This window comes from Typopeltis vanoorti, chromosome 17 (assembly GCF_054136105.1).
Source record: "Typopeltis vanoorti isolate ZY-2024b chromosome 17, IOZ_Tvanoo_1.0, whole genome shotgun sequence".
NCBI lineage: Eukaryota > Metazoa > Arthropoda > Arachnida > Uropygi > Thelyphonidae > Typopeltis > Typopeltis vanoorti.
Genome location: NC_143565.1, coordinates 115,143,770 through 115,170,044, shown reverse-complemented (window position 1 = coordinate 115,170,044; position 26,275 = coordinate 115,143,770). Strand labels below are relative to the sequence as shown.

The window sequence follows — 26,275 nt, the reverse complement described above, 5'->3', positions numbered from 1 at the left end:
AGAAAGCCCTTATCTAGTCTGCCCCTACAAAGACAAATAAAAGTCAGCAATCAAACTATCGTCCCAGTGCTCTCATCTCAATACTCCAGAAAGTGATTGAGAAAGTCATCAACAACTAGCTTCTTCACTACCTGTACACTCGGCAGTTAATTACTGACTAATAATATGGATTCAGTCACCCTCATTCTACAGTAGACTTCTTCGCTTACCTTACCACCTTTGGGCACAGGTAAGGGGGGGGGGGAAGGTTAGAGAAATATAAATGATCGATTTTAATATTTTCAAGTCATTCGTTAGTGTCTAGTATTGAGACTTTCTTATTAAGCTAGTTTCAGTTTCCCCTCCTGCATCTGTAATTCGACTCGCAGCTTCTTCTCATTCATTGCGTGTAATGGCAGATAACTTCTTCTGATCAGATTTCTTTATCAATACTGGAATACCACCGGATTCTGTACTCTCATCCACGTTATTCATTCCTATACACTATTGACGTTATCTCTCTCTCTCTCTCTCTCTCTCTCTCTCTCTCTCTCTCTCTCTCTCTCTCTCTCTCTTTCTCTCTTTCTGACTCAAATACTATCCATAGTATTGTTGATGACAGTATTCTCCATTCCTCTTTTTCTTTCGAGAAAACTTGCAGTACGCAAATGATTCAAGATCTACCATAACAATGTCTTAAACACAGTACTCATCACCAATCTCTTCAGATCTCTCAAAAATAAAAGGCACAGTTAACTTATCATTGAGGACTCAGCACAACATATTGACTGAAGCGATGTTGAAAAATAATTTTCACAATGGCATGAGTATTCGTTCCTGACTGTACACGTGAAGTGATAGTTGTTGAACCCACTGCGGTGATTTCAGTTTTATTGCAACGGCAACATGTGTCGATGCAATCAGAGATTAGCATTCAGCCACTCACAAAATTCTTGCCGTTGGGCATGATTAACCAGGCACTGAGTGTGCTATGATATGGACAGAAGTGTTCTTCATGTAATGTTCCACAGTAACAATATGCATAGAAATCTTTCCTATATTTACATGAGAATTCTAACTGTACTGCAGCCATTAATGCTTTCTCGTTTAGCCACAACACAAATGTGCGCTATGAAATATGCAAACAGTGGGAAATGTTGCATCTCTCGTCATTTGTGGAAAATTTAGTTATAAATACACTTCGACTTGAAATTTTTCGATTTAGGAAACCTCGCTGGTATTCGTCGAAAGCAGCAACATCTTACCATAACAAATGGGAGGAAGAGCTATCGGGGAATTCAACATACAAACTACACGTAGCAACTGTGAGATGATGATGATGATGATGATTAGTTTTCTTTTCATCCATACGGATGGTACGGGAGCTATGCTACCCCACCATCCATATGATAATTATGAGCAAGGTCTTCCACCTTGCTCATAATCATCTAGGGAGATGATTATGAGCAAGGTGGTTTCCCGTTGCCTTCCTTGCCATACTATATCCTATGGCTGTATCATGTGTTCAGGGGCAGGTTTGGCTGTTTCTAGGATGAAAAATCCCAGGATAAACTAGGGGGGAAAACCCTACTGTCCACGCCCTTAGCTAACTTGGCTATAGCTGAAGAAGATCTTTAAGCTCCTCACGCCTCCGAAGGGAATCGAACCCAGGACACTCCTTCCCCAGGCAAATGGTTGAGAAGTGCACAGCCACTAGGCTAACCTTGCGGACAACTGTGAGATACAACAATAAAAAGGAAAAGTAGGTTACAATGTAATAATAATAATAATAATAATAATTATCAAGGGTGCAGAGACCGATTATCCAACTATCGACCAATTAGTATCTCAGGAGTGGTGGTGAAGATTTTGGAAAAATTGGTCAGGGCTCGCATTCAGAAATGGATTGACAGTGAATCTTACTTTGCAATGAGCAACATAGGTTTACTAAGCGAAGGTCAAGTTTTAGCAACTTGCTCACATTCTATAACAATGTTACCATTGAACTAGACAAGGGGAATGGATACACTATGATAATATTGGATTTTGCTAAGGCTTTTGACAGAATACCGCATGGAAGACTGTTGCATAAATTGGAGAATATGGGTTTGAATTAGAGAATATTAGCGTGGATAAGAAGATGGCTGACTGACAGATATCAAAAAGTGATATATGGAGGAATGTGAGTCCGCAAGATTTATGGTAACAATGGTGTACCACAAGGATCAGTGCTTAGTCTACTGTTATTCAATCTGTACATTAATGATATTGGGTAAGTGATATTGGTAGGGTAATCAAGAATTCTGCTCATATGCAGTACTTGCAAAATGATTTGAATAGGCTGGAATTGTGGGCATAGGAAAATGGATGTCAGTTCAATGCTTGAAGCATTTGTTCAGAGCTATTGTCGAAGTTACTTTTTAAACTTATTTCTTCTTCTTCCACAATCTGTCTCACTTGCAACAGACCCCATCCCATCCACCTATTCTCCTTGGTAGGTACATCACTAGGTGGTGTACCTACGTGAAGGTGTACCGGTACACGTACGTGGTGTACCTACGTGTACCGGTCAGTATCACTTCGTGGATGTAATTCACGATGCATAGTCCTTAATTTTCTAATTTTGCAGTCCAATAGGTCCAGGTCTTCTTTTGTCCAGTCTATTATGTTAGCTGTGTATCGGATCATTGGTATAGCCCAAGAATTCTATTACTCAAATGGCATTTAATCCATTTAGTTTTGTTTTAAGAATATTTTTAACTATTTTGGTATATCCGGCTGCTGCCTGTTGTTTAACTTTCCAGAGCAAAATATCACTGCTTCTAATATTCCTTGGTATTTATGGTATTTGTTAGTTGCTTTTATATATTTCTCTTAATCAAAATTAAAATTGCTAGTGTCGCTAATTTTTCCTCGTTTAATAAATAAAACGACGCATTTATCTAAATGCGTAATTCCATCCAAATTCCATTTTGATGTCCTGAAATACTAGGCTGACCATATTTCCTTGAGACAAAAACGGGACGGGGTTATGTAATATTCTGTGTTCATGAAAAAGTAACACGATAAAATAAGGTTATATTAAATAAACATATTGAGCTTACTATTATTCTTCAGTGACAGAACTCATACAAAAATTTAAGTAGATGTAGAGAGAGCGACTGTGTTTCAGGTAAGGAAATAAAGTCTATAATTTTGTCTTGAACACCACAATATGTCGAAAAGTGCCGCATAACGATTGGAAAAAGTTTTTTTTTTTTGTTTTTGTTTGCTACATCTAAACTGACTGTAAGGCTTTTTGTTTTATTCAAAGCCTCTGTTACTTTGCTCAATATGTATAGTGATAAAATGTTGGTAACTATTGCTTCTGATTTGGTACGTGTAGAAGAAAATTTTCATTCATAAATTTTATTTATCAATGTCGACAAACATTCATTTGTGCAAAAACTTTGGCCGTGACGAACAATATGATAAGCAACAAGAGCTTCACTTGTTGCAATTTTATCACTTTCACTATCGCGTCTCACCATAAACGAGCTGATGATTTTAATTGAAGTATTTTCAGCATCCTCATGTTTCTGGCTGCCTTTTTTTATTCCCGTATAGAGAATAGTTGAGGCCGTTTAGCCCTATCTAACTTTTTGGAGACTGAGTGGGCAGTTCAATCTCAATTCGTACCCAATCAGAGATAGCTGGCCCAAGGCTATCACTAATTAAGCTGCACACAGTGAAGAGAATGGCTCAACAATTGCCGCTATTGTGGTTCCTAACCCTAACACGATATTTTTAATGTCTGAAATAATGTGGGTTCTACGGTCGATTTTCTTGAGTTTAAGGGAGGAAAAACCCGAGTTTCTGGGAGAAAAAACCCACTTGCTCGTGACAGAGATCGACTAACTCGGAAACCGGTCGAAAAAAGGCTTAGAAAAATTTCCTCTAATCGCCGACTAGACTCGAAATCTTGACCAATTGCGGTGTTCCTGTGCCTCAATTCTTCGGGCTCTTTTGTGATTTCCAGTAAGTGGAATGCAAACCATTGGTCTTCGAGCATATGCACCTATGTCATGAAGACGATTTCGTACTGTCTGTGTCGATACCAGCCTCCCTGTTGCTGCGGCAACTTCACTTTGAAGTTTTTTTGCGTTAAGTGTTCGATTTCTTCTGGCAAGTAATGACAAATACTGATTGTCTGATGGAGTCGTCGATGAATGGCGACGTTGACCTTGTCTTCAGCAAACATTTCCCGTCTCCAGAAAGCGATTCCAAAGTCGCGAAATTATCCTTTGAGATACATGACACCCATGAGCGAAACCGTGCTTCGTTTGTCCAGCTTCTAATCGATTAATGGCTCTCCAACCCATGGATTACCTGATATCATGTTGCTCTGCCATTTTGTAACAATATAATGGTTGGTAGGAGACACAAGTTTACAGTTGAAGTGATAATTATGCACTTTGGAAGTGAGCGCAACAATCACTCTTTTATACCCCTCATACGCTAATACGGCTAAGACACATTTCGACAAGTCTTAACATGATTTTGTACGCAGTTGCGTGTCCTACATTGTTGTATATTATTAAGAATATTATAAAAAATTTTGAAATAAATGTGTTACATTTGTAAATTATATTTAAAACTTTATAATTCACAAGAAAACCAAAATATCCCCTAATTGTTTTGAGTGTGTCTCTAGTCAAAGATCATCTATTGAGCTAATATTTATCTCTCAATTTCTGATCCATGATTACATTTCAGTAGATTATTTTCTATCTCTCTTTTTTCACTGTTTATATCATTTAATAATCTCTTAAAGAAGCCTGTATAGCTCAGTGGAAGTGAGAATTCCTCTGGAGAACACCATTGCATCCACATTGGTATTCTCCAGAGGAAGAAGAGCCTAAATTTAATTCTAGTCGCCGATTAGAACTTTTTCCAAGCTTTTCTTCAACCAGTTCCAAATTAGTCGATTTCTGTCACGGGCAAGCGGTTTTTCCCCTCTGGTTTTTCATCCCGTAAACTCCAGAAAATCGACCGTAAATCTCATACTATTTCATACAAATAATATATTATGTTTGAGTTATCGACGAGATCGCGGCACTTGTTTGCCATCTCTTCACTTGATGCTGCTTTTGAGAGTAATACTAATTAGGATACTAATTTGAGAGTAATACTAATACTCATACTGATTTATGAGATTAATACTAATACTGATTTATGAGTTTAATACTAATCAGAATTTAGTAACTGGAGACATTTCTCTGCCAGAGACTGCTTTCTGAAGACTTTAAGACATCAGTATTCTTGAAATGAACCACTGATGATGATTAGATTTGCGACCACTTTCTAAATAATATCCAAAGGTTTTTAGGATTAAATAGGTGTCAACAGCTCCCTTTAGGAAGTAAAAAGGACAGAGGATATGTTGTTATGTTATTTGATCGAAGTTCCTGAGTTGCTTGTGTGAAATGGCATTTGTTTCCATAAAGCTTACCCACTAGAAGAAAGACATAAGTTAAATTCAAACTCCCGAAAGGAAGTTTTTCTAGTCGTTTCTTCAGCCTTTTTCCTAAACTGATCTGTGACACAGGCAAGTAGATTTTTTCTTCAGTGAAACTTTTTTTTTTGGGGGGGGGGAGGGTTGTTTTCAGTACTTTTTTCTATTAAAATCACTGATAGTCTTGGGACAGTTATTTGTGATTGGAAATTGACAGCCCTTCATAGGAATTGACAGCCCGTTAAAGGAATTAGTTAATTGCTGCACTTTCCTCTATATGTGCATGAACCCACTGATAGCCAGAAAGCTATCACTAATGGTGATAGTTGGAGTTTGGCTTCGCATCTTCAAAAAAAAAAAAGTTATCTCTGATTGTTAACTCACCTTAGTTAGCCTAAAATGGCCTTATCTTCTCCTCTTGGGGAATGAAATCAGTTACAGGATTCCCCCTTATTTGATGAAAGTAGGCCCATGAAATTCAGCATATTCAGTTGGTTGTTATGGCATAATCCTAATCCCTCATCCTGTGGCTTCCTCTCTTTGAGAGGGTTGCAACTGATTACTAGGGAGATAATGATGCAAGGTGTTTCTCGTTGCCTTCCTTCCGGTAAGTATTTATGACTGTAGCCTTGTGTGTTCACGAGAACCGTGCATGTAGACCTGTTTGCCTGTTTTGAGGGATGAAAAACCCCAGTTACCGATAGAAACACCACCTCCGTATGAGACCGGTTAACTTATCTTTAGTCGGAAGAGACCAGATAAAAGTTCCTCACGTCATGGATGGAATCAGGGCCGTCGCCAGATTTGATCGCGCCCTGAGGCAAACAATTAAATATCTCCTCTGACGGATTATAAGACAAAAATATAAGAAAATCTCCAATTGCAATTTTGTTTTTATTACAATAGAAACATTAATGCAAGACAATTAGATGATAATATTAATTGAATGTTTGCTCAACGGGGGATATTATTATTATTATTTGACACCTCCAGGGAGTCCAAGGACTCATCGAGGGAGAGTGTGCCAACAGCATCGAACAGTTGGCTCCGTCCAACTACTAACCGCGCTCAAACTTACTTAATTAGGCCATTAGTAGCAGAGGCTCTACCAATCGACCAACCTTATATCGCATAATAAAACTGTTTATAAAACAGCTCTTCTAAATTTAAATTATAAGCTATGTCCGCCTCTATCGATATAGTTGCTAGCCCAACCAATCTTTCTTGGGTCATTGCTGTTCGCGAATAATTTTTAATCGGTTTAAGCTTGGAAAACCTTTTTCCGCACTTTCTACGCAGGAATTATTAGCGCAGCGACGGCGCCTACCGTAATATGGCTGAACTAGCGTCATATTAAGCCACTTCGTGAGGCAGCTGCCTCTATGCTACACCCTGTCGACGGCACTGACGGGAATCGAATCCAGGTCTTTCCGACCTCGTCTATATCGACTGAGCCACGGAGGCTCATATGGTATAATGCCCGTTCCAAAATTGTTAAACTGATTCACTTCGAGCAGTTTAGCTAAAGAAGATATATTTTTAGCATATTGAAAAAAGTTTTCAATTTCTCTAATTCCCAAAAAGAAAAACAAAAATTAAAGCGGGAAGCAGTAGAATTTCAAGAGCTAAGTAACGCTTCAAAAAGAAAAAAACTTCCTTTATTTTAATTTGTTTTTGTTCCTTTTAAAATTTAATTGCCGTTACTACTTCTTGTTAAAATTTGTCGATTAATTAATCAGCTCCTAGTAATGTGAATTTCAGTGATTTTTGACCAGCCATTTCCGAATAAAATAGAAATGTTTAAAGTGTATTTATCTCATACAGTTTTTGTGAATCTGCCACCTAGTGTCGGAGTGTCTTGCAATATTAAAAATATTGTCATCTGACTCATTGTATAGTAATCAAAAGGGAAGTAATATAAAGTTTTGGTATGGATTTCATTTTATTTTCTTTATCTTGTGATTGTTATTGAGTATTTATTAGGCTGATGTGACAAGGTATAATGTCACTTTTTTTTTTTTTTTAGTTCGCATTGCTATTAAGAAAATCACCACGATTGTTAACTCACGAATGCTATTCATCTGTTTCACCTCTTTTCCTGTGCCTTATTACGATATGATTAATTGGCACGGTATGAAAATACGAAATAAATTAAAAGAAAATGTTTAATGAGTATAGGTAATAATGTGAACACAACATTCTTAATATTGATATATCTTCTAACATCTGTATGGATGGTTCCAGAGGTTGATTCGCTTAGTAATTATCTACTTGCTATGTGTGTGTGTGTGTGTGTATAGATAAGCGATATTTTTTGAGAGGTGATTTAATCCATTTTTGAATATTCGTATAATAATATAAGCAGTAATGTTTTTTCTTTATGTTATGATGTGATGAATTATGTTAACATTTTTGACCTAAAACATTTTTAGCTAACCATTTCGCATTGCATAAACATCCAACTTTTAAGTAAACTTATCCAGTTAAATATCCTTTCATTTTATGTCATATTTCGTGTCAGTTTCTTGTATTTTCTGTCGCTTGCACGTTCGTAGTTATTATAAATCATTCCTTCAAGAGCAGTGCTTTTCATAGTTTTTTTTATTATTATTATTATTATTATTACGACCCATCAGAAATACACTTGCACCGCAATCCAAATTGTGTTATAACAGATTTAAAAATATTACATAGGCTAATGTTATAGATGAATATATTAATAATTAAATACAGAAGGTGAACAGTACAAAGAGAATTCATAAAAAATTATTTATTCGTGTATTATTTTTTTTTAAATGTCATATTTCATACAGGTTCTGTCAGAGTGAGAGAGTTGTGATAAGAGAGTTTGTAGATGATTCAAAAACTTTTTATCAAGTTATTCCAATCTCACATTTAATTAAGCAAGCCAAGAAAATGTTTCTACTATTATCAAAATGTCACTAAAGAATTTGAATCAGTAAGACTGTGTAAAAATTCATTTTTAATAATCATTCTAATTAAATTAATTTCATGATCGCTAATGGGTTGCCATCCACATTGGAAGCTACTGTTGTAAAGATTCATCCTCTGCACTAACTTCTCAGTATTTTATGAATTTTTATTTCATTTTTAATACTGCCTTATGATCATAGCCTATAAGTCCATTAAATTTGATTCCCTCCTCTCTTTGGTGTGTCAACTTCTTTCAGTAAGTATCAGACATGTTTATCATTTGTGAATATCTAGCATTAATTTGTTTTCTTTTCATTAGGCTTCTCTCCTAGCAATATCCTTGGTTTAATATAAAATGTGAATAAATACTAATCTTAACCAATAATTGCCAGCTGCTTGGTTGGCCAAATGGTTAGTAGGGATGTTTAGGCAGGAGATTAATTTCATTGCTTGGTGTGAGATTGCTCTGCTTATTGGAGTGGAGGGCTAAAGTGGGCAATATATATATAAAATTAAAAAATATAAATCCTTAGCACAACCATGGTAGTAATGTGCTATGGGTCTACAACCTTAAATGATTGCGAGTTGCAAAAATTATATTAAAGGTGAATTTTAAAATTAACATGTTAAACTTCTGTTTGCATTTTATTAAACTGCAATATTCACATTTCTTAGTTGATAAAGGAATATCAAATCATGAAATATGGAAAAAGGTGAAACACAAGTTATTCTGGACATTTGAATTACATTTTCATTTAGCTTCAAAGTCAAATATAAATAGCTAGGACCTTCATTTCATGTTTCTAATTTTTATTAACTTGATTCAGTACATTTTAACAGATTAAAGCTTAATCAGCAGTTCACACTTCTGCTCAGTAGTATAAAAACTTTATGTAATACTGTAGAAAATCAGCTTCGTGATTATCATTTAAGCTTGTACATCACAATGGTCTTCTTGCATTACAGTATTTATCCTAAATAGTTCCAAAATAAATAGCTCCTAATTGTTAAAGAGTTCATATCAACATGTATAATATAATCAGAAAGTTTTTTTTTTATTTTTTTTATTATCCCATGCTATTATTACACCAGATCATAAAGGTCAAGTTCATTTATTTTATACAGTACCTTATAATAATAATAATAATAATAATAATTATTATTATTATTATTCAGGCCTACATGGAGTCAAAAGACTCATCTTGGGATGTCCTTTCTAAGAAACACAAGTCTATCAAGACTCATCCAGGGAGGTTCTCCCCCCCCCCAGGAAACACAGTCTATCATACCACTTCTTAAACGCATTGACTGTTCTCAATCTCACTACTCCATCAGGCAATGCATTCCATGGTTCAACCACCCTTCATGCAAAGAAACCACTCCTCACCCTCTTTCTCACAGTTTCCTTTCGCAATTTCCCCTTGTCATGATTCCTTCCCGAGGAATCATGACAAGTGAAGGAACTCCCCAGTGTTCAACCAAGTGAAGGAACTCCCCAGTGTCAACCCTGTAACGACCTTTCAACAGTTTAAAAGTCTCAATCGTATCACCTCTCCTTCTTCTATCCACCAAACTTTGCAGTCCACACTCTCTCAGCCACACAGTTAATTTATCCCCTTCAAATCCTGGGGAACAGATCTGTGGTCTGATCTGAGACCAGATCAGACCACACTTAGATCACAATAGTCAAAGTGTGGTCTGATCAGAGTCTTATACAACAGAATGATAACCATTTTATCTCTGCAGGTCAGTGTCCTTCTATTATTGCAGCAATCCTCTGTGTTACCTTCACTACCTTTGCAGTATGTCCCCTAAATTTCAGTTTTCTATCAATCATCAACCCCATATCTCTCGTCTCCCCTACTTTCTCCAGCTTAACTCCTCCCATAGAGTATGCAGCATCCCATCGATGTGTCCCAAACCTCAAGACCTTATATTTTGTTGCATTAAACTGATACCCCCATTCATTTGCCCATCTGTCTAGCTTATTCAAATCCTCTTGCAGGGCTACCACATCTGCACTATTACTAATAACCCTTCCCAGTTTGGCATCATCCACAAACAACAGAATATCCCCTTGCAATCCATGGACAATGTCATTGATATAAAGGTTAAATATTTAATTGATATAAAGGTTAAATAATAATGGAGACAAATTTAATAATCAGGAAGTAAAAATACATGGTCTATATATAACAGCAACCTTATTTAAAGCAATTTATTTGTATAAATACGCACACACTGTTTTTCCTATAGTCGTTGGCTATTGAGTGATTTATCAAGTTATATATTCATAACCTGATACTATCAATATATGCAAGATTCCTGGCATTGTGCCTAGCTGCTGTTGAATGCTAAATGAAATGCATAATTTTCATAAATGGTGTCAAGATCTTAAGCCAAGTAGGCACTAATCACTAATGGCCTGCTTTACATTCATTTGCTATGTTTATTGCTCTTCAGATTCTGATAATTACGTTGACCTTGGATTACTTATATCTGAAGGTTGAATTTCTGTCGAAGTCTAGTCGGACAGTGAAAAAATCCTCATAAGGAGCTTCACTATTCATTTCTTAAATTCTTTGTCTGAGATTACTCATATTTCTAGCTTCAACAATTTCTTCAGTGCTAATTTAAATTGTCTTGCAGGATCACAGTGTCATTATCTGCTGTCCTCCCCAATTTGAAATCAGCAATATGGATATTCCCTCTCATATCATTCTTTATATTATATCATTAATGTACAAAGCTGGCCTGGTTGGGTGAGTGGTTAGTATATCTGCTCTCCAGCCAAGAGGCTGTGAATTCAAATCTTGCCAAGGCATGGATGTTTGTGATTATTCTACTAACCAGTTACCATATGTACTGCTGTGACCTGTAGCTTGGTGCAGTATGACCTTTGATGTCTGTGCCATTAAAATAAAATAAAAATAATAATAAAATTAATGTGCAAAACAGTATTGGGTAAGTAGAGAGCCCTTTGGCATGTCATCATCTCCAACCTTTTTCTTGATTCTGCTCTACCATTTACTATTTAATGTTTATTCATATTATTAGGTTCTCTTCAGTATCCTGCCAGTTCAGGAATATCATAGTGTAGCTGTCTTTATTATTATTATTATTATTATTATTATTATTATTATTATTAAACAAGACCTCATGGAGTCAAAGACTCATCTAGGAGGTCCTTTTATCTCACACACATCTCATCATACCGGGTCTTAAACACATTCAAACTCCTTGCAGACACCACACTCTCAGGCAAGGCATTCCAATCATTCACAACTCTGCACGAAAAAAAACCTGCCTCTCACTCCCCTACTCACACCCTCTTTATACAGTTTCCAGGGATGACCTCTGGTTCTCCCCTGATCTCCCACTATTCGCTGTAGAACTTCTCCACCATTGATCCTATAGCAACCCCTTACCAACTTGTAGGTCTCTATCATATCTCTCCTCTTCCTTCTCTCCACTAGTCTCTGCAAATTACATCTTTTCAATCTTTCCTCATACTCGAATTATCAACTTCAACTGTGTCATTTTATTTTATGAGATTAGTAAATTACTAAAACCTACCTTTCACAATGTCTACCATATCTGTTCCTGAATTCTGTGTGTATCAGTATCTTCTCCTGAGATGCTGGATGATTATAATTTGCACTCTGTCTAAAGGCCTCCTTTATCTAATGGAACTTTCTTGTGTTTTTACTCACTTGGAAAAACCCTGCCAGTGCTGAGAGATTTAAACAGCTTGGTCAGAAGCACTACCAATTTTCTTAAATTTTCTCATTAAACATGAATAACTCTTTCATCCATTACCATGATTATCTACTTATATTGGCATTTCATAATATTCTAGGGATCTCCAGTTCATCTATCTCTGTTCTTACATCTGTTATTTTTATCTCTATTTGGATGATGCATCTTCACAAAGTGAATACTCACAACTTCAGCTATTTTTTCTGTTTCTGTATCCTCCCTGTACCCTGCATTCATTACATTTATATTTTTATAATCATTCTTTAGCCTTCATAGCTAATTTCCTCTCATAATCTGATCTTGCATTCCTCATCTCATCCTTCTTGCGTGTGCTGTGCATTGTTGCTCATGAATCTGCTGATCAACTTTCTCTTTACATATTCTCCACATTGCTTTTTTTTTTTTTTTATTGTGCAAGGGAGGTGGGGAATGCTGCTGCTTCTCTATTTATCTTACACATGATTCTTCTGCGTTTGACCTTGGATGCTTCACTGAAACACTCCATTTCCTGTGCACTGTTAACATCTTTTCTTTGCAATTGAGTATGTCATGGCATTGTTCCAGGCTATTTTCTAAGTGTCAGTCACCAGATCTATGGTTCTATGAGTATTCCTTCTTAACTAAAAATTCCATAATATGTGTAGCTCTCTCTCATCAAGAATGCATTGCATGATCATTTTCTCCATATGGCAACAAAAATGGTTAACCGGTTATGAAAATATCCTTAGATGTTATTTCAGATGCCCTCCAATACATTTACTTTGTCATATTTTCTTTCCACCTTCCAGTCTGATTGTAGCTGAAATCCCCCATTATTCTGTCTTGTGCTTTTTCTAGCAAAACTTTACTGAGAGTTTGTGAGTGACCCATTGTGACTTTTGCTTATACCAACATGATTTTACCATACTACAAACAGAAACAACATATATAATTTTTAAAGAAATGCCTTTCTCATCATGTCATACCAAAATTTGCCAAAGTACAAGGAAATAAATCCATTCCATGTAATAAAAAAATTTGCTATCACACCTCAATATCTCATAAAACAAGCACTTAGCTATAGATACAATATAAAAACACAGACATGTTGAAGGTTATTTGGTCTTTATTAACTATAATTAACACAAAACAGATATTTGGATTATAAGACCGTAGGTTTAATACATATATATACAAATTCGTCAACTAGTTTCGCTAGCAAAACTGGCAAGCTTTGTCAAGACTAAACGGTGAAAAAACTAATAAATGCAAAAAAAACGGAGGAATATAGTAACAGTTAGACAACAAAATTGGAAGGCACCACGTGATATGGTATACGTGAAGCGAGATACTTCAGTCATTATTATAAATACACGTTACATAGCTTTTGGCATACTGTAGTTCTGCTAAACTTAATGAGTTAATAAGATTTTTCCATATATCCTTTAATATTAATCCTTGGTTTCTATTAAGGTTGTTTCCTGTTTGTAGGACCAGCTTCTTTAAATATTCAACATTTGTAATCTTCCTCCAAATATGGCATTGAGCTGTTATCCCAATCTATAGTGTGGTTTGAAGTTGAGAAGTGATGCACCAAACCTGAGGTGTCTATTTTGTTATGATTAACGTCTCCGACATGTTCCTTGTGTCTAATTTCTAAGCTTCTTGAAGTTTGGCCTATGTAGGATAGTCCACACGTAGAAGGTATGCTGTAAACACCTGCATATTTGAAAAAAGGTACACTCTCTTTAGGGGATCTTAAAAACTGTCTAATGGTAGCGGTCAGTTTAAACACCACTCTGATGTTATAAGCTTTAAAATTCTAGATATTTTATTGGAGACTAAACCAACATAGGGTATGACAATGGTTGATACGCAGAGCCAGCGCTAGGGTCTTTGCTGCCTGCATGCACTTTCTATCTAAGCACCCCTGTAATGATCCGGGAGTGTGTGGTTCTTTTACGATAATCAAAATTTAATTTATTTGAAATTTCTTAAATGAATTTTGACAGAACAGCCACACATTGGTTTGCTAAATGTAACGAACCGGGGGTGTTTATTAGGCAGGATAATCGTTAAAAACCTTCAAAAATATTCAAAAAATTCTCAAAAGTTAAAGCAAATTTTGATAAAGCCACTTCACTTTAATCGTTGAATATAATGATACAGGGATTATAGCCTTCTCACCGACCCGAATCGCTAACAAAATTAAAACGAATTTTAATTAAAGTTAAAATTTATTTGAAGTAAAGTTTAAAAAATTCTTGCATTCTACAAGTTACTAAATTCTTAGTAACTTGTAAAAAATTTTTAATAATTTTTATAAGTGGAACTATCTTTTAGGAAAATAAAAGAAACTCAAGATAGATGAGAAAATAAGAAAAGAATTCAGAAATAATTAGAACATTTAATATAAGTTTTCAAAAAATAACATCTTTACAGAATAACAGAAAATAAATTAAATTACATAAATATACTTGAAATTTTTTTTATTAAAATTTTAATGTTTTTGATTTCATATTCACAAAATTAGAAATAATGGTCTTAACGTCTAATTCCACACATATATCATTTTCAATAGCTATTAACGTCAAACTAACGAGGCTTTTTTGTGACATACTTGTTCTTAAGTAGATTTTCATCAATTTTCAACTTGGAAAAGGAACGTTCACCGCTCGCTACACTAGCAGTTAAGGTTAATAGTATTCTTAAAGCAATTGAAAAGTTAAGGAAAGATAAATTATTGGACACAATAAAATTAAGAATATCGAAAGGGCTTTTGAATATTTAAATTATCCTTCCGAAAAATATCCCGGAAAGCACATAACTCGTCATATAGGTCTATTGCATTTACGTCTTTATTGTTGCAGTCCTTCAAGAGAATGTTTAAATCATCACAATTTTTTCGTAAATCTTCGATATTAATTTGTAGTAATCTATACAAGAAATTAAAATTATTCTAATATATTTTTAGTTGTTCAAAATGTTCTATTGGCAAACACATTGCAAAGTCTAGAAGTGTATAAAACACATTCACTCAAAATTTATCTTCTGGTGATTGTGGCGTTTCGTCATGATGCTCGTAATCCAATTGTCGAGTCTTCTTTCATTGTCGAACTTCCTTACCAGTTTTAAATTCTTGTTCTCCATCCACCTCTTCACTCAGTTCTTTTGCCGTTTTTAGAACTTCTTTAAAATTTGTATCTGATCGATACTCTTGTAAGAATATTTTTAAGTTTTCGATAGATCCTAAAGCAAGTGTAATGTTCATATTTTTGTCTTGAAGCATTTTACTCACAGGGTTTATTCTGTTAAGTAAATCATGCCAAGTTATAAGAGAGCAAATAAATTTGTAGTCCTTTATTTTAGCATATAATGTTTGTGCTTCATGCTGAGTTTATTTATTAAAATTTTCATTATTTAAATTTCAAAAAGTGCATCATAAATTTCTCCTAACTGATATCGTAGAAGGCGGATTACATTAATTTTACTTTCCCATCGCGTTTCTGATGGCTGTTTCAATGTTAATTTTTTTACGAACTTTATAAGGATTGCCCAACTTTTGTAAGAGAATGAAAAGAAATTTTATATTTTTTGAATAATTGCAAAGAAACTAATTGTATCTACATTCACTTTAGCTGCATCATTAAGGATTAAATTTAGAGTATGAGCAGCACATGGCACGTAAAAAGCTCGAGGATTTTTGTTCAAAAGCAAATTTTGGAGCCCATATTTTTTCCCTTTCATATTTGCCCCATTGTCACACACTTGACCTCGCATGTCTTCAATGGGAATGTTCCATTATTGTTGTAAATAAACCACGTCCTGTGGAATCTGATATATCTGCAAAACCTAAAAAGTTTTCTCTGATCTTGACAATTCCATTGTCACAGGAAACAAAGCAAATAATAATGGTCATTTGTTCTGTTTTACTTGCATCAGGTGTGCAGTCTAAAATTATGGAATTATATTTAGATTTTCGAATTGATAATAAAATTGTATCCCTGATTGCATTACTTAAAGTTTCCAATATTTCCTTTTGACTGTCTTTACTCAAATAGTGTACCCTATTGTTTCATTGTAGGCCCCTTTCAGTATGATTTTCCACAACGGGATCAAACATAGCAAACAGTTCGACTAATTTTAAAAATTTGCCGTTATTCCTTTCATATAATTTATCAGATGATCTGCAAAAAGCTAAATTTCGACTACCGAGGGATTTTATAATTTCAATCAGGCATTCTAAAATACTTGATTATTGTTTCTCTTCCATTTCATACATGCTTTGAGTCTGGAAATGAATAGTAGTTTTGTTTTTTTAAATTTTTATCAAGTTCCTTCCATTTTAAGAAATTTTTCATATGAGTTAAACTAGTCTCATGTCTATGTAAAGTTGTACTTGCATTTCTCCAATCGTTGTAACCTTCTACAAGACTCAGTAGGTACGACAAGTTTGCAAAAAAACAGAATTTAAAGTTTCGGAATAAATGAGCCATGTTCTTGGTACATGCTCCCGTTTTCCATTTTTCTATTATAGTATGTGTCGCCAAATTTACGACCATATGTATCTCTGGGATACTATTATATTTTTATTTTGAACAGGCCCTATTTAATTTTAAATAGTTGACTAACTATTTTTCACTTAAATCCTGTTCAATTATCTTGTTCAATAGTTGCTATAGTACTTTCATGCAAACTGGATGATGTACACAGTTCTTCAACTCTGATTTCTGAAGTATCGAGTTTGTTACAATCTGCATCAGAATATTTTAACAAATTTATTAAGAGCCCCAGTTTGTTTCTTAATATCTGATTCTTTCGCAGCATGACGCTTACGATTTTGTGCACCGAATAACTTTTTTTAATTTTTGATTCCATTTCTAATATACCCACAAGAAATTATTACACAACACGACACAGAGACGAAATAATAGTCGGCACTGCGCTACTGTCAGTAGCCTACTGAGATGTGTACCATATGACTGGTTAACTAGCAACAAATGTTTTGTATGAAAATTCGTTTCTGCACATAAAAACCATTCACCATTTCACTTTAGATAGATTGCAGTAGACACAACATTCTGCAGACAAGCACTTAGCCTGCTCTAGCTGCAAAATTGTAAACAGCCGGCTGATCAAAGAGGCGGCAGTATACTTTTTTTTTAATTTTGCTTTTTCCGGCCTTATTTATTTTAATATTGATCATTTTAAGAATTTTTTGTTTTTATGATAAAAATTTTGTTTCTTAAAAATTTACTTATGAACCATTACCTGGCGGCGCTGCCCACATGCTCTGCATGCCCTCTACTGCCGGTCCTGTTGATACGTATTGAGTCGCTATACGTTGTTGCTGGAGGTTGTTTTTATAGAGCATTTTATTGATTAAGTTTAGAGGATACCCATTTTGAGATAGAGATTTGGAGATGTGGGAAAGTTAAAAGGAAAAATCAGACAATTAGATTCTTACACAGTGCTTTTTTTTTTTTGGCAGTATGCAGTACCACACCTTTTTTCTTAAGTTTTTAAAAATATACGATTTATTGACAGCAAAATGTATTATAAATATTCTGTTAGGTGGTACTGTGTTCATGAATTGAATTTTCATTTTGATTACTCATAAGTTGGTACCCTGCTTTCCTGTTTCATAGGTTGGTACATAACCGGAAACAGGAAGTTGTGTTCACTTCCGATTGCTTCCAGTATCGGTTTATCAATTCGATATTCCCTCTGCAACAGGCAGGTATTCATGTTCATGTAAGTTTTGAATTAATCTAAGTTAAATCAGTGCAATCATTGTTCAAAATGAGTAAAATAAGTAGTTACTTTATGCCAATGAGAAAAAAAGTAAGGCTGAAGAAGCAGAAATTGTTGAATCTACTTGCGATCCTGTAAAACAGAAAACTAGCACCGAAAAGGAAGCAGCTTCTGATAATGATTGGCCCGAATGTTGGACATTTTTGCAGAAAAATGACTTCTGTGAGAGAAACAAATGGTTGTATGTCAAGAATAAAATGTTGTTCTGCAAATCGTGTTGTGATATTGGAAGTCTTATCGTCAATAAACACATGAGAATGAAAATTTCAGCAGAGTGGCCAAATGGTAAAATCAGTCATTTTGGAGAATCTCGCAAACAATAGTTAATGTCATTAAGAAAAAAGATTTACGATCATAAAGAGAATGCAGCGCACAAAGTATGCCAACAAAGCGAGATGATGGATACGTTAAAAGTTTGGAAGTTGCTGTAATAACATCTTCATAGTGAGTATCTCTGATACTCACCATGCAGATGTTACTCACCTTTTTTTTCAGAAAAAAAACACTGCTCTTACATAAGGAACTCTCAACACTTTGTGGAGAAACTTAAGAATGTTAAGCTTTCCAAGACAGACATAATGGCAAGTCTTGATGTTGTATCCTTGTTTACAAACATACAGTCTAAGAAGTCATAAACATTATAAAAGAACTCTTTCCTAATGATATCACACAACTTTTGACAAGTTGGATATCAACTTGTCAAGCAAGTTGATGTGCCCCAAGCCTTCAACATCCTCTACACTTATAAATAATCAATCCTTATTGGAACATACAAAATTATCTCCTATTCTGTCTGTAATAAGACTAATAATCTCAAAAAATTACTTTAAATACAATGACTAATTTTTTGAACAAATTTTTGCTCTCCTAATGGGCCAAAATATCAGTAGTATACTTGCTGCACTTTTTCTTGCTCATATGGAAACACAATTCTTACTTCCCTCTCTGCTGATTAACATCATTTATTACTGTAGATATGTGGACTGTAGATTCAACACCTTTAACCCAAGATTAAAATTATCAGTTGAATACGAAGAAATTAAACCATAGACTTCTTGAATTTCCAAATCATCATTAGAAATTATTTGCATTTCACCTGCTATCACCCTTACTGTGTCAAAAAATCTGTCATATAGTAGCAAACAAATTAATCTGAACACTCACATTTTAAAGAAAAATTTTAATTTTGCAAGAGAATAAGTACAGAAATTAAACTCCAACTTTACCTAATAATTTATGTACTCCTCGGTTCCTAATAAGTTCGTTAATTTGCTTAGGTGTGGACTCTACCAGTGTAGAACACATTTTTCTTATTCCTGCATCTTGAAACATTCTTTCATAATGGATTGTATTAAGTTATCCTTTGTATCACAATTTAATTTTCCACGACACTTTCACTATAGCCCACAAATTTTCTATTGGGTTAATGTCAGATGAGTTACCTGGCCACTGAAGCAATTAGATGTTGTGATTTTTGAGAACACTTTCACTATTTTTGAAGTGGCATGAAGCGAGATCTTGTTGGAAGATGAGTTCTTTGTCTTTCTGGATCTGTGGGACCACTCTTTTCTCCAGTATTTTTTATGTATTGGTCACTTTTCATCATGCAGTCAACATGCACAAGTGATTCTAGACTGTCATGTGTAAAACAACCACAGAAAATCTTTTTATTCTGGGTGTTTAGGAGCTTGTTGAATGTGGTCAGAAGTCTTCTCAGCCACTGATGTGTGAACTTAGGGTACTCACTCTTCTTGGACGAAAAAAAAAAGTGCTCGCATTTGAGAATGACCTTCCACTTCTCAGCACTCCAATCTTTGTACACTTTTGCCCACTGGAATTAATAATTTATATGTGCTCCTCTATTTCTAATAAGTTCATTAATTTGCTTAGGTGTGGATGGACTCTGCCAGCATAGACTGCATAGCCTTCGTCAACAATTATTTCTTTTTTGGTGTGTGGGCAGTCTTTCCTACTTCCAACAAACTATGACGGACTGCTATACTAGCTGCCAAGTCTATTTAAGTCTACACAGACAATCTTGGATTCATTTTGTTGTTCCTAACTAACAAACAATCTTGAGTAAATGTAGTTTTCCTTGTCAACCAGATTTTCCTTTTCTGGAAAGGTTGACACCCTAAACCTCTTTAAAATCGCATTAACAGTGCTCAAACCAACACCACACTCATTGGCAATTTGTCTTTGAGTCATGAATGTGTGCTGAGGAAGAATACATATTTTTGAACTCTTTCTTGGAGATGGTATCCATTTTATAGCTACACAAAATGAATAAAACACTGTGAATATCAACTTGTTCACACTATTAAAAATGCACAATGCTAAAATAAACATCGTAGAGACAGTTAAAACACACAGCACTCAACCGAAATAGTGAACTAAAACCAAAACCGAAAGTAGTAAATCGAAACCAAAAAATTGACAAACATTTGGATTAATTTGTTCGCTACTGTATTAACACAATTCATTGACACTTACAAATATTCATCTTTTGATGCTTTTTTAAACCAAGAAATCGCTCATCTGAAATATCTTCAACTCTCAACAATATCCACAAGCAACTTAGAGACCAAGGGTGGGCAATTTAAGTGTTCATGCCAAAATCGTGAAATCTTTGATGCAAAATTTTCTCACATTCCAACCGAAATTATTTGGTGGCTTTTAAGTATTGGGAGAACCTTTTCAAATAATCAAAAATCACATTAGAGCAGTAAAATCAAAGAATATTGTAAGAGTAGTTATTGTAAGCCATGTAACATTGAATGAATGTAAAAATTAGTGATGGAATTTTTACTTAAGTCTTTTCCAATATATTACAGTGCACAATCTTATAATCATTTTATTATTATTATTATTATTATTATTATTCAAGCCTCCATGGAGTCAAAAGACTCATTGTGGGAAGTCCTAAGAAACACAGTCTATCAAGACCCATCGAGGGGAGGTCCCCCCCCCCTGAGAAACACGAAGTATCATACCACTCCTTAAACTCACTGACCGTTCTCGCTCTCACCGCTCCATCAGGCAATGCATTCTGTGGTTCAACCACCCTCCATGCAAAGAAACCACTCCTCATCCTCTTGCAAACAGTTTCCTTTTACTGATTTTACTGACTAAAGCATAATAAAATTAAAGATATTCTTTTATTAATTCTTAATCCCTTACGAGTAATACATAAAAAATACAGATAAAATAAAATGTTATTTTACCTACATAATATATTAAACAAAACTTAAATCTTAATCATTTTTAGCAGAAAACATCAAACCAAAACTAGAGAAAGAAAAATAGTGGACGTTTTATTTATTCAGCATCAATTAGACTTTTGCTGCTGCATCACTGATGACAGATAATTTATATCAGGTTTATATTTTGTAACCTGTAAATATATGCATGTGCTACTAGTTTCATCTGTAAGACTTCCTATTACCAGACTTAACAAAGTTCATCACCGAGAACAATAATTTAGAAGAATATGTAGATGCAAAAATGGATAGTAATGCTGTTGCAAGGGTTTTTGGAATAGTATTCAAAGTCCTTAGTACCTCGTTTTCCGTACTTCTCTCTGTTAATCGCTCCTTTTCAATGTTTTCCAAGTCAACTCTGAGGTCAACAAATTTTTGCCTTCAAATTGTGCTACTTTGAAAATCAATGAATTGCATTTTAAAATCATCCATATTTATCCATGAAAACATCTGCAAGTTTAATTCATCCAGTTTTATAGTGTCTGGAAACTTATGGATTTTGCAGTCCCTTCTAATTCTCTCAACGTAACAAATCTCAGAGAGAACTGCTTAACAGTTAACATAGTGACATTTAAAAATAGCTTTTGAAGACATTGGCGGTCTGTTTTGTCATCCTTTTGGAGATTATTGATGTATTTCTTTAGGTTTGGAAAATATCTCACTGTCTTCATCCCTCTTAAAAACTCTAAAAAAGTTTCATTTCAGATGCCTTTATGTCGTCAAACATAACATCAAGAGTCTTAAGAGAGCCTTGTAGTTTAAGGTTCAAGTAATTTAAATGTTTGCAAAAATCTGCAAAAAAAACAGTTTACAAACTGCACGATTCATATATTTCTTTATAAGACATTTGTTGATTAGTCAAAAAGAGGTTTATCTCATCCAGGCATTCCACAAATCGTTTCAGAACAAGACCTCAACTATGCCAGTGAACATTGTTGTGCATTATTAGTCCTTTGTACACTGAATTCACTTCATTCAATATATTCTGAAATTTTCTTTTATTCAAAGCATGTGCAAAAATGTAATTAACAACCTTGGTTACTGTTTGCATCACTTCTTGGAGTTCCTTTAGGAACATAACATCAAGTTATGCACATAAAGCCTCCTCATGTATGAAAACCTATCAGTGAATGACCAACATATTTTGCAAACAGATTTACAAATCCTGCTTCCATACCAATCAATCATGCTGGTTGCACCATCTGTTGTGATGGATACTACTTTTGAAATATCAATTTGCCGAATAGATAATTCGTTCATAACTGCTTTACATATATCAACCCCAGTGGTACGCTCAGGTAGTCTTTCAAGGTTAATCATCTCTTCACGTACTTTGTCAACCCTACAAAATCGAGCAAAGATTGCTAGTGTAGCTGATGATGTAATGTCTGTGCTCTGATCAACAAAATAGAAAAGAACTTACATGAAGCCAAATTTTTTGTTAATTGTTCTGTTGTATTTATTTCCAACTTACGTATCCTATCCTTAACTGTTTTTCTACTCACAGACAAATCTTTAATCTGCTGAATAATTTTTACCTTTTCTGAAAGATTGTCAAAAAGGAAAGGAGCACATTCTCCAGCCATGCCTTAATATATTCTCCATCACTCAGTGGTTTTCCATATTGGGCAATAACTTTTGAAACCTCCTCAAAATTAGCCCAACTGAGTTGGAAGTAGGCCTCCCTGAAATAAATTTCATCGAAGTATTGGATGTTTTTTTTTTTTTTATCTTGCTCAGTTCACGAGAGATTAATTCTCTTTGTTCTTGCTCACTTTTATTGCTTAAATTCTTTTGAACAGTTTTCAAAATGTCTCTTTACAGAAGAAGTCCTACAGACAGTTGATTCGGAACATAAAACGAATAATGCTTTATTATCTTTCTTAATCATACCAATTTTTTTCATTCCAGTATTCTTTGAATTTCCTAATATCCTCTTCATTTGAATGTCTGTTTCTTTGCTAGTGGTTGTGACATTCTGTACAATTTGTAAAGGGCAGGAAGCAAATAAAAATATACGATAATGGTATGTTTATATATATAGCATAAATATTAATAGAAAAAAAGGGAGGAAGAAAGAAAGGAAGCCAAAAAGGGCATAAAGCGAAAGGCAAACGAAAAAAGTAAATTACAACTGAATGATCAAAGTTGTACAACCACAAGGTACATACAAAAAATGATTGCTTTCTTCATATAGCTTCCAACTTTAATGAAAATCAGATAATGGGGTGTAAAAATGTGGACAGAGACAAGTGGACACTGACAAAATATAAGCCTACCTACATGCATGCAAATGAAAGAGATGGTATGCATGCTATCTAATCACATGCAGATAACACTTCATAATCCTGAATCTTGATAATACATTTCACATAGCTTTAACAATAACTTATGTTTATGGCAATGTAAAGAAATTTTGCATTTTTATCTAATAAATTTATATCTAATTAATTGACAATAAATACTTCCAATCCATATTTTAATGACTTACAATTTAATTAAATCCAAATCCACGTATATACACACTTTAGAAAACCGATATTCTTTATGCAACATAAAAAAATATATAAAATGATAGTAAAGGAGTTGCACCAGATCTGGCTGCCTAGCTGCCCAACAGCTGAACAGGACAAAACTTGTATGTCAGTATATTGCAGAGATAAATTTCTTGGAAATAGGATGTTTGTTTGATTTTCTTATTACTTATTATTACTAAAACAGTTGATAGTGTTTGTTTCTTTATTGTATTTTTATTTGATATCGCTTTGCTTAATAAAATCTTATTCTATTAAGTTGAAATATACAACTCGGCGTAAATATCAGATATGTACAATGGTACCTTGATTTGTGAGCATAATTCATTCCAGAAACGTGCTTGTAATCCAAAGCACTTGTGTATCAAAGCGAATTTCCCCATAAGAAATAATGGAGACTCAGATGATTCGTTCCAAAACTCAAAAATATTCATATAAAAATGATTAATACAAAATACATATACCTTCGTATACCTTATATATGTATACCTTTTTATATTTTTATTATTTAAATGTAATATACATAAATTAATCGAATTTATTAATTACATTATAATTACATATTACAGTAATTGTATTGGGTAGGACAACTTTCATTGTCACTAACGGAATCACTGCTATCTGTTGACTCTTTTTCCTTTTGTGCGACTTTAACAAGGAAAACCTATCCAATGACACTTGCTTTTGCCTCTTTTTGAGGATTTCACGGAAATATGAACTTGACCTTAATGAACTTGAATTCTTCCAATAAGTCATTCTCAACGCCTGGAGGATGAGCAGGAGCATTATCCATAATCAGCAAGACTTTGAGTGGCAATTTTTTTCTAAAAGGTATTTCTTCACTGCAGGACCGAAGACCTTGTTAATCCACTCAACGAACAAGATACGAGTGACCCAAGCCTTACTGTTGGACTTCCACATAACGTTTAACTGGTTCTTCTGCACCTTGCATTTCTTGAAGGCTTGTGGATTCTCAGAATGATACATGAGCAGGGGCTTGACTTTGAAATCACCGCTTGCATTAGCACAGAGCAAGAGGGTGAGATGGTCTTTCATGGGCTTGTGACCGAGCATTGCATTCTCTTCTGCTGTAATGTAGGTCCTCTTTGACATCTTTTTCCAAAAAAGCCCCGTCTCATCGCAGTTAAAAACTTGCTGCGTCAGGTAACACTCGGAAACCATGAGCTTCTGGAACTCGGCAGCGAACGCCTCAGCTGCCTTTCATTCCAAACTCACAGCCTCTCTGTGCGTCACAACACTATGGATGTCACTTCCCCTCTTAAAGTTATCAAACCATCCCCTACTCGCCTTGAAGCCTAATTCGTTTTCTGTAGACGTGCTTGCTGGTTTATTTATGAGGTCGGCGTACAAGGCCTTTGCCTTCTCACAGATCAAGTTCTTGTTCACAGTATCACCTGCTAATTCTTCTCATTTATCCACACCAAAAGCAACTTTTCTACATCTTCCAGAATACGTGGCCGTTGCTTCAATACTCTCGTGACTCCTTTTGCTACATCTAGCCCCCTTAGTTCTTTCTTCTTTAATACGGTGCAAATCGTTAACGTAGACTTCTTATAAAATCTTGCGATGGCAGCCACTTGCATACTTTGTTCGTGCTTCCACCCTAATCATCTCCTTCTTACCGCCTTCCTTTTCAACCCTTTTCTTCATTGGGGCCATTGTCGTCATACAGTTAATAAAGAACAGTCACTACATTTGGACACAAAATAAAAAAATGCTCTACGCACACACACGTGGTCACAACGTTAGCACGAATGTTGGCTATACGAATGAGGTATGCTGACTGAGACTGAGCATGCGAGACGATTACCCACAATCCCGAGAGGCTTGTGATCACGTGACACTCGGCAGACAAAGCGTATAGGTAATACTCGTATTGCAAGACCTCGTTTGTTTATCAAGTTAAAATTTATTAAAAATTTTTGCTTGTCTTGCAAAACACTCACAGACCAAGTTATTCGCAATCCAAGGTACCACTGTATTTATTTATTTAATTATTTTTTAAGGTGAGCCCTGGATTGTGTGCCAGGAAAAAAGTCATTGGCGTGCCATGTTTGGCATGCATACAAGGATTCCCCCCCCACACACACACCACCACCATAATAGACAATGTTATTCACTCAGCCAAAAATCACATTCTCAGAGCAGCATATCCACACCACATATAGCTTTAAAATTCCCATATGTCGAAAACTTATAAAGCCACAAAACAAATATTGAAATATTCAAATTACAGAATTGTCTTCGCTACAAACAAACAAAGTACAAAATTTACTAAAACATAGAACCACAATAACTCAGGTTGACATGCTACTATGCCATAAAGTAGTTTACAAGTTGAGTTGCCAGTCAGAATGCAACATCTGTTATATTGGTTCCATCATTCATTCTATCAAGTCTCGCTTAATTGAACACTTTTGAGACTGCAATATTCCCATACATGACTACCTACTTTCCACTACAAAGAAAAAACAAACAAAAACATACCAGAAACAACCAAA

General features: G+C 34.8%; 1 protein-coding gene across 2 annotated transcripts in view; it reads left to right on the top strand.

The window, feature by feature from the left end:
* The first annotated feature begins 7,319 nt into the window (after positions 1–7,319).
* TSG101 (tumor susceptibility gene 101) overlaps positions 7,320–26,275 on the top strand; it is a 220,767-nt gene continuing 201,811 nt past the window's right edge. The window contains exon 1 of one of the 2 annotated variants that reach the window (XM_090407519.1): positions 7,320–7,401. The gene's annotated coding sequence lies outside the window, so the exon portion shown is untranslated. The remainder of the gene's footprint in view (positions 7,402–26,275) is intronic. The other variant, XM_090407518.1, reaches the window with a different exon arrangement.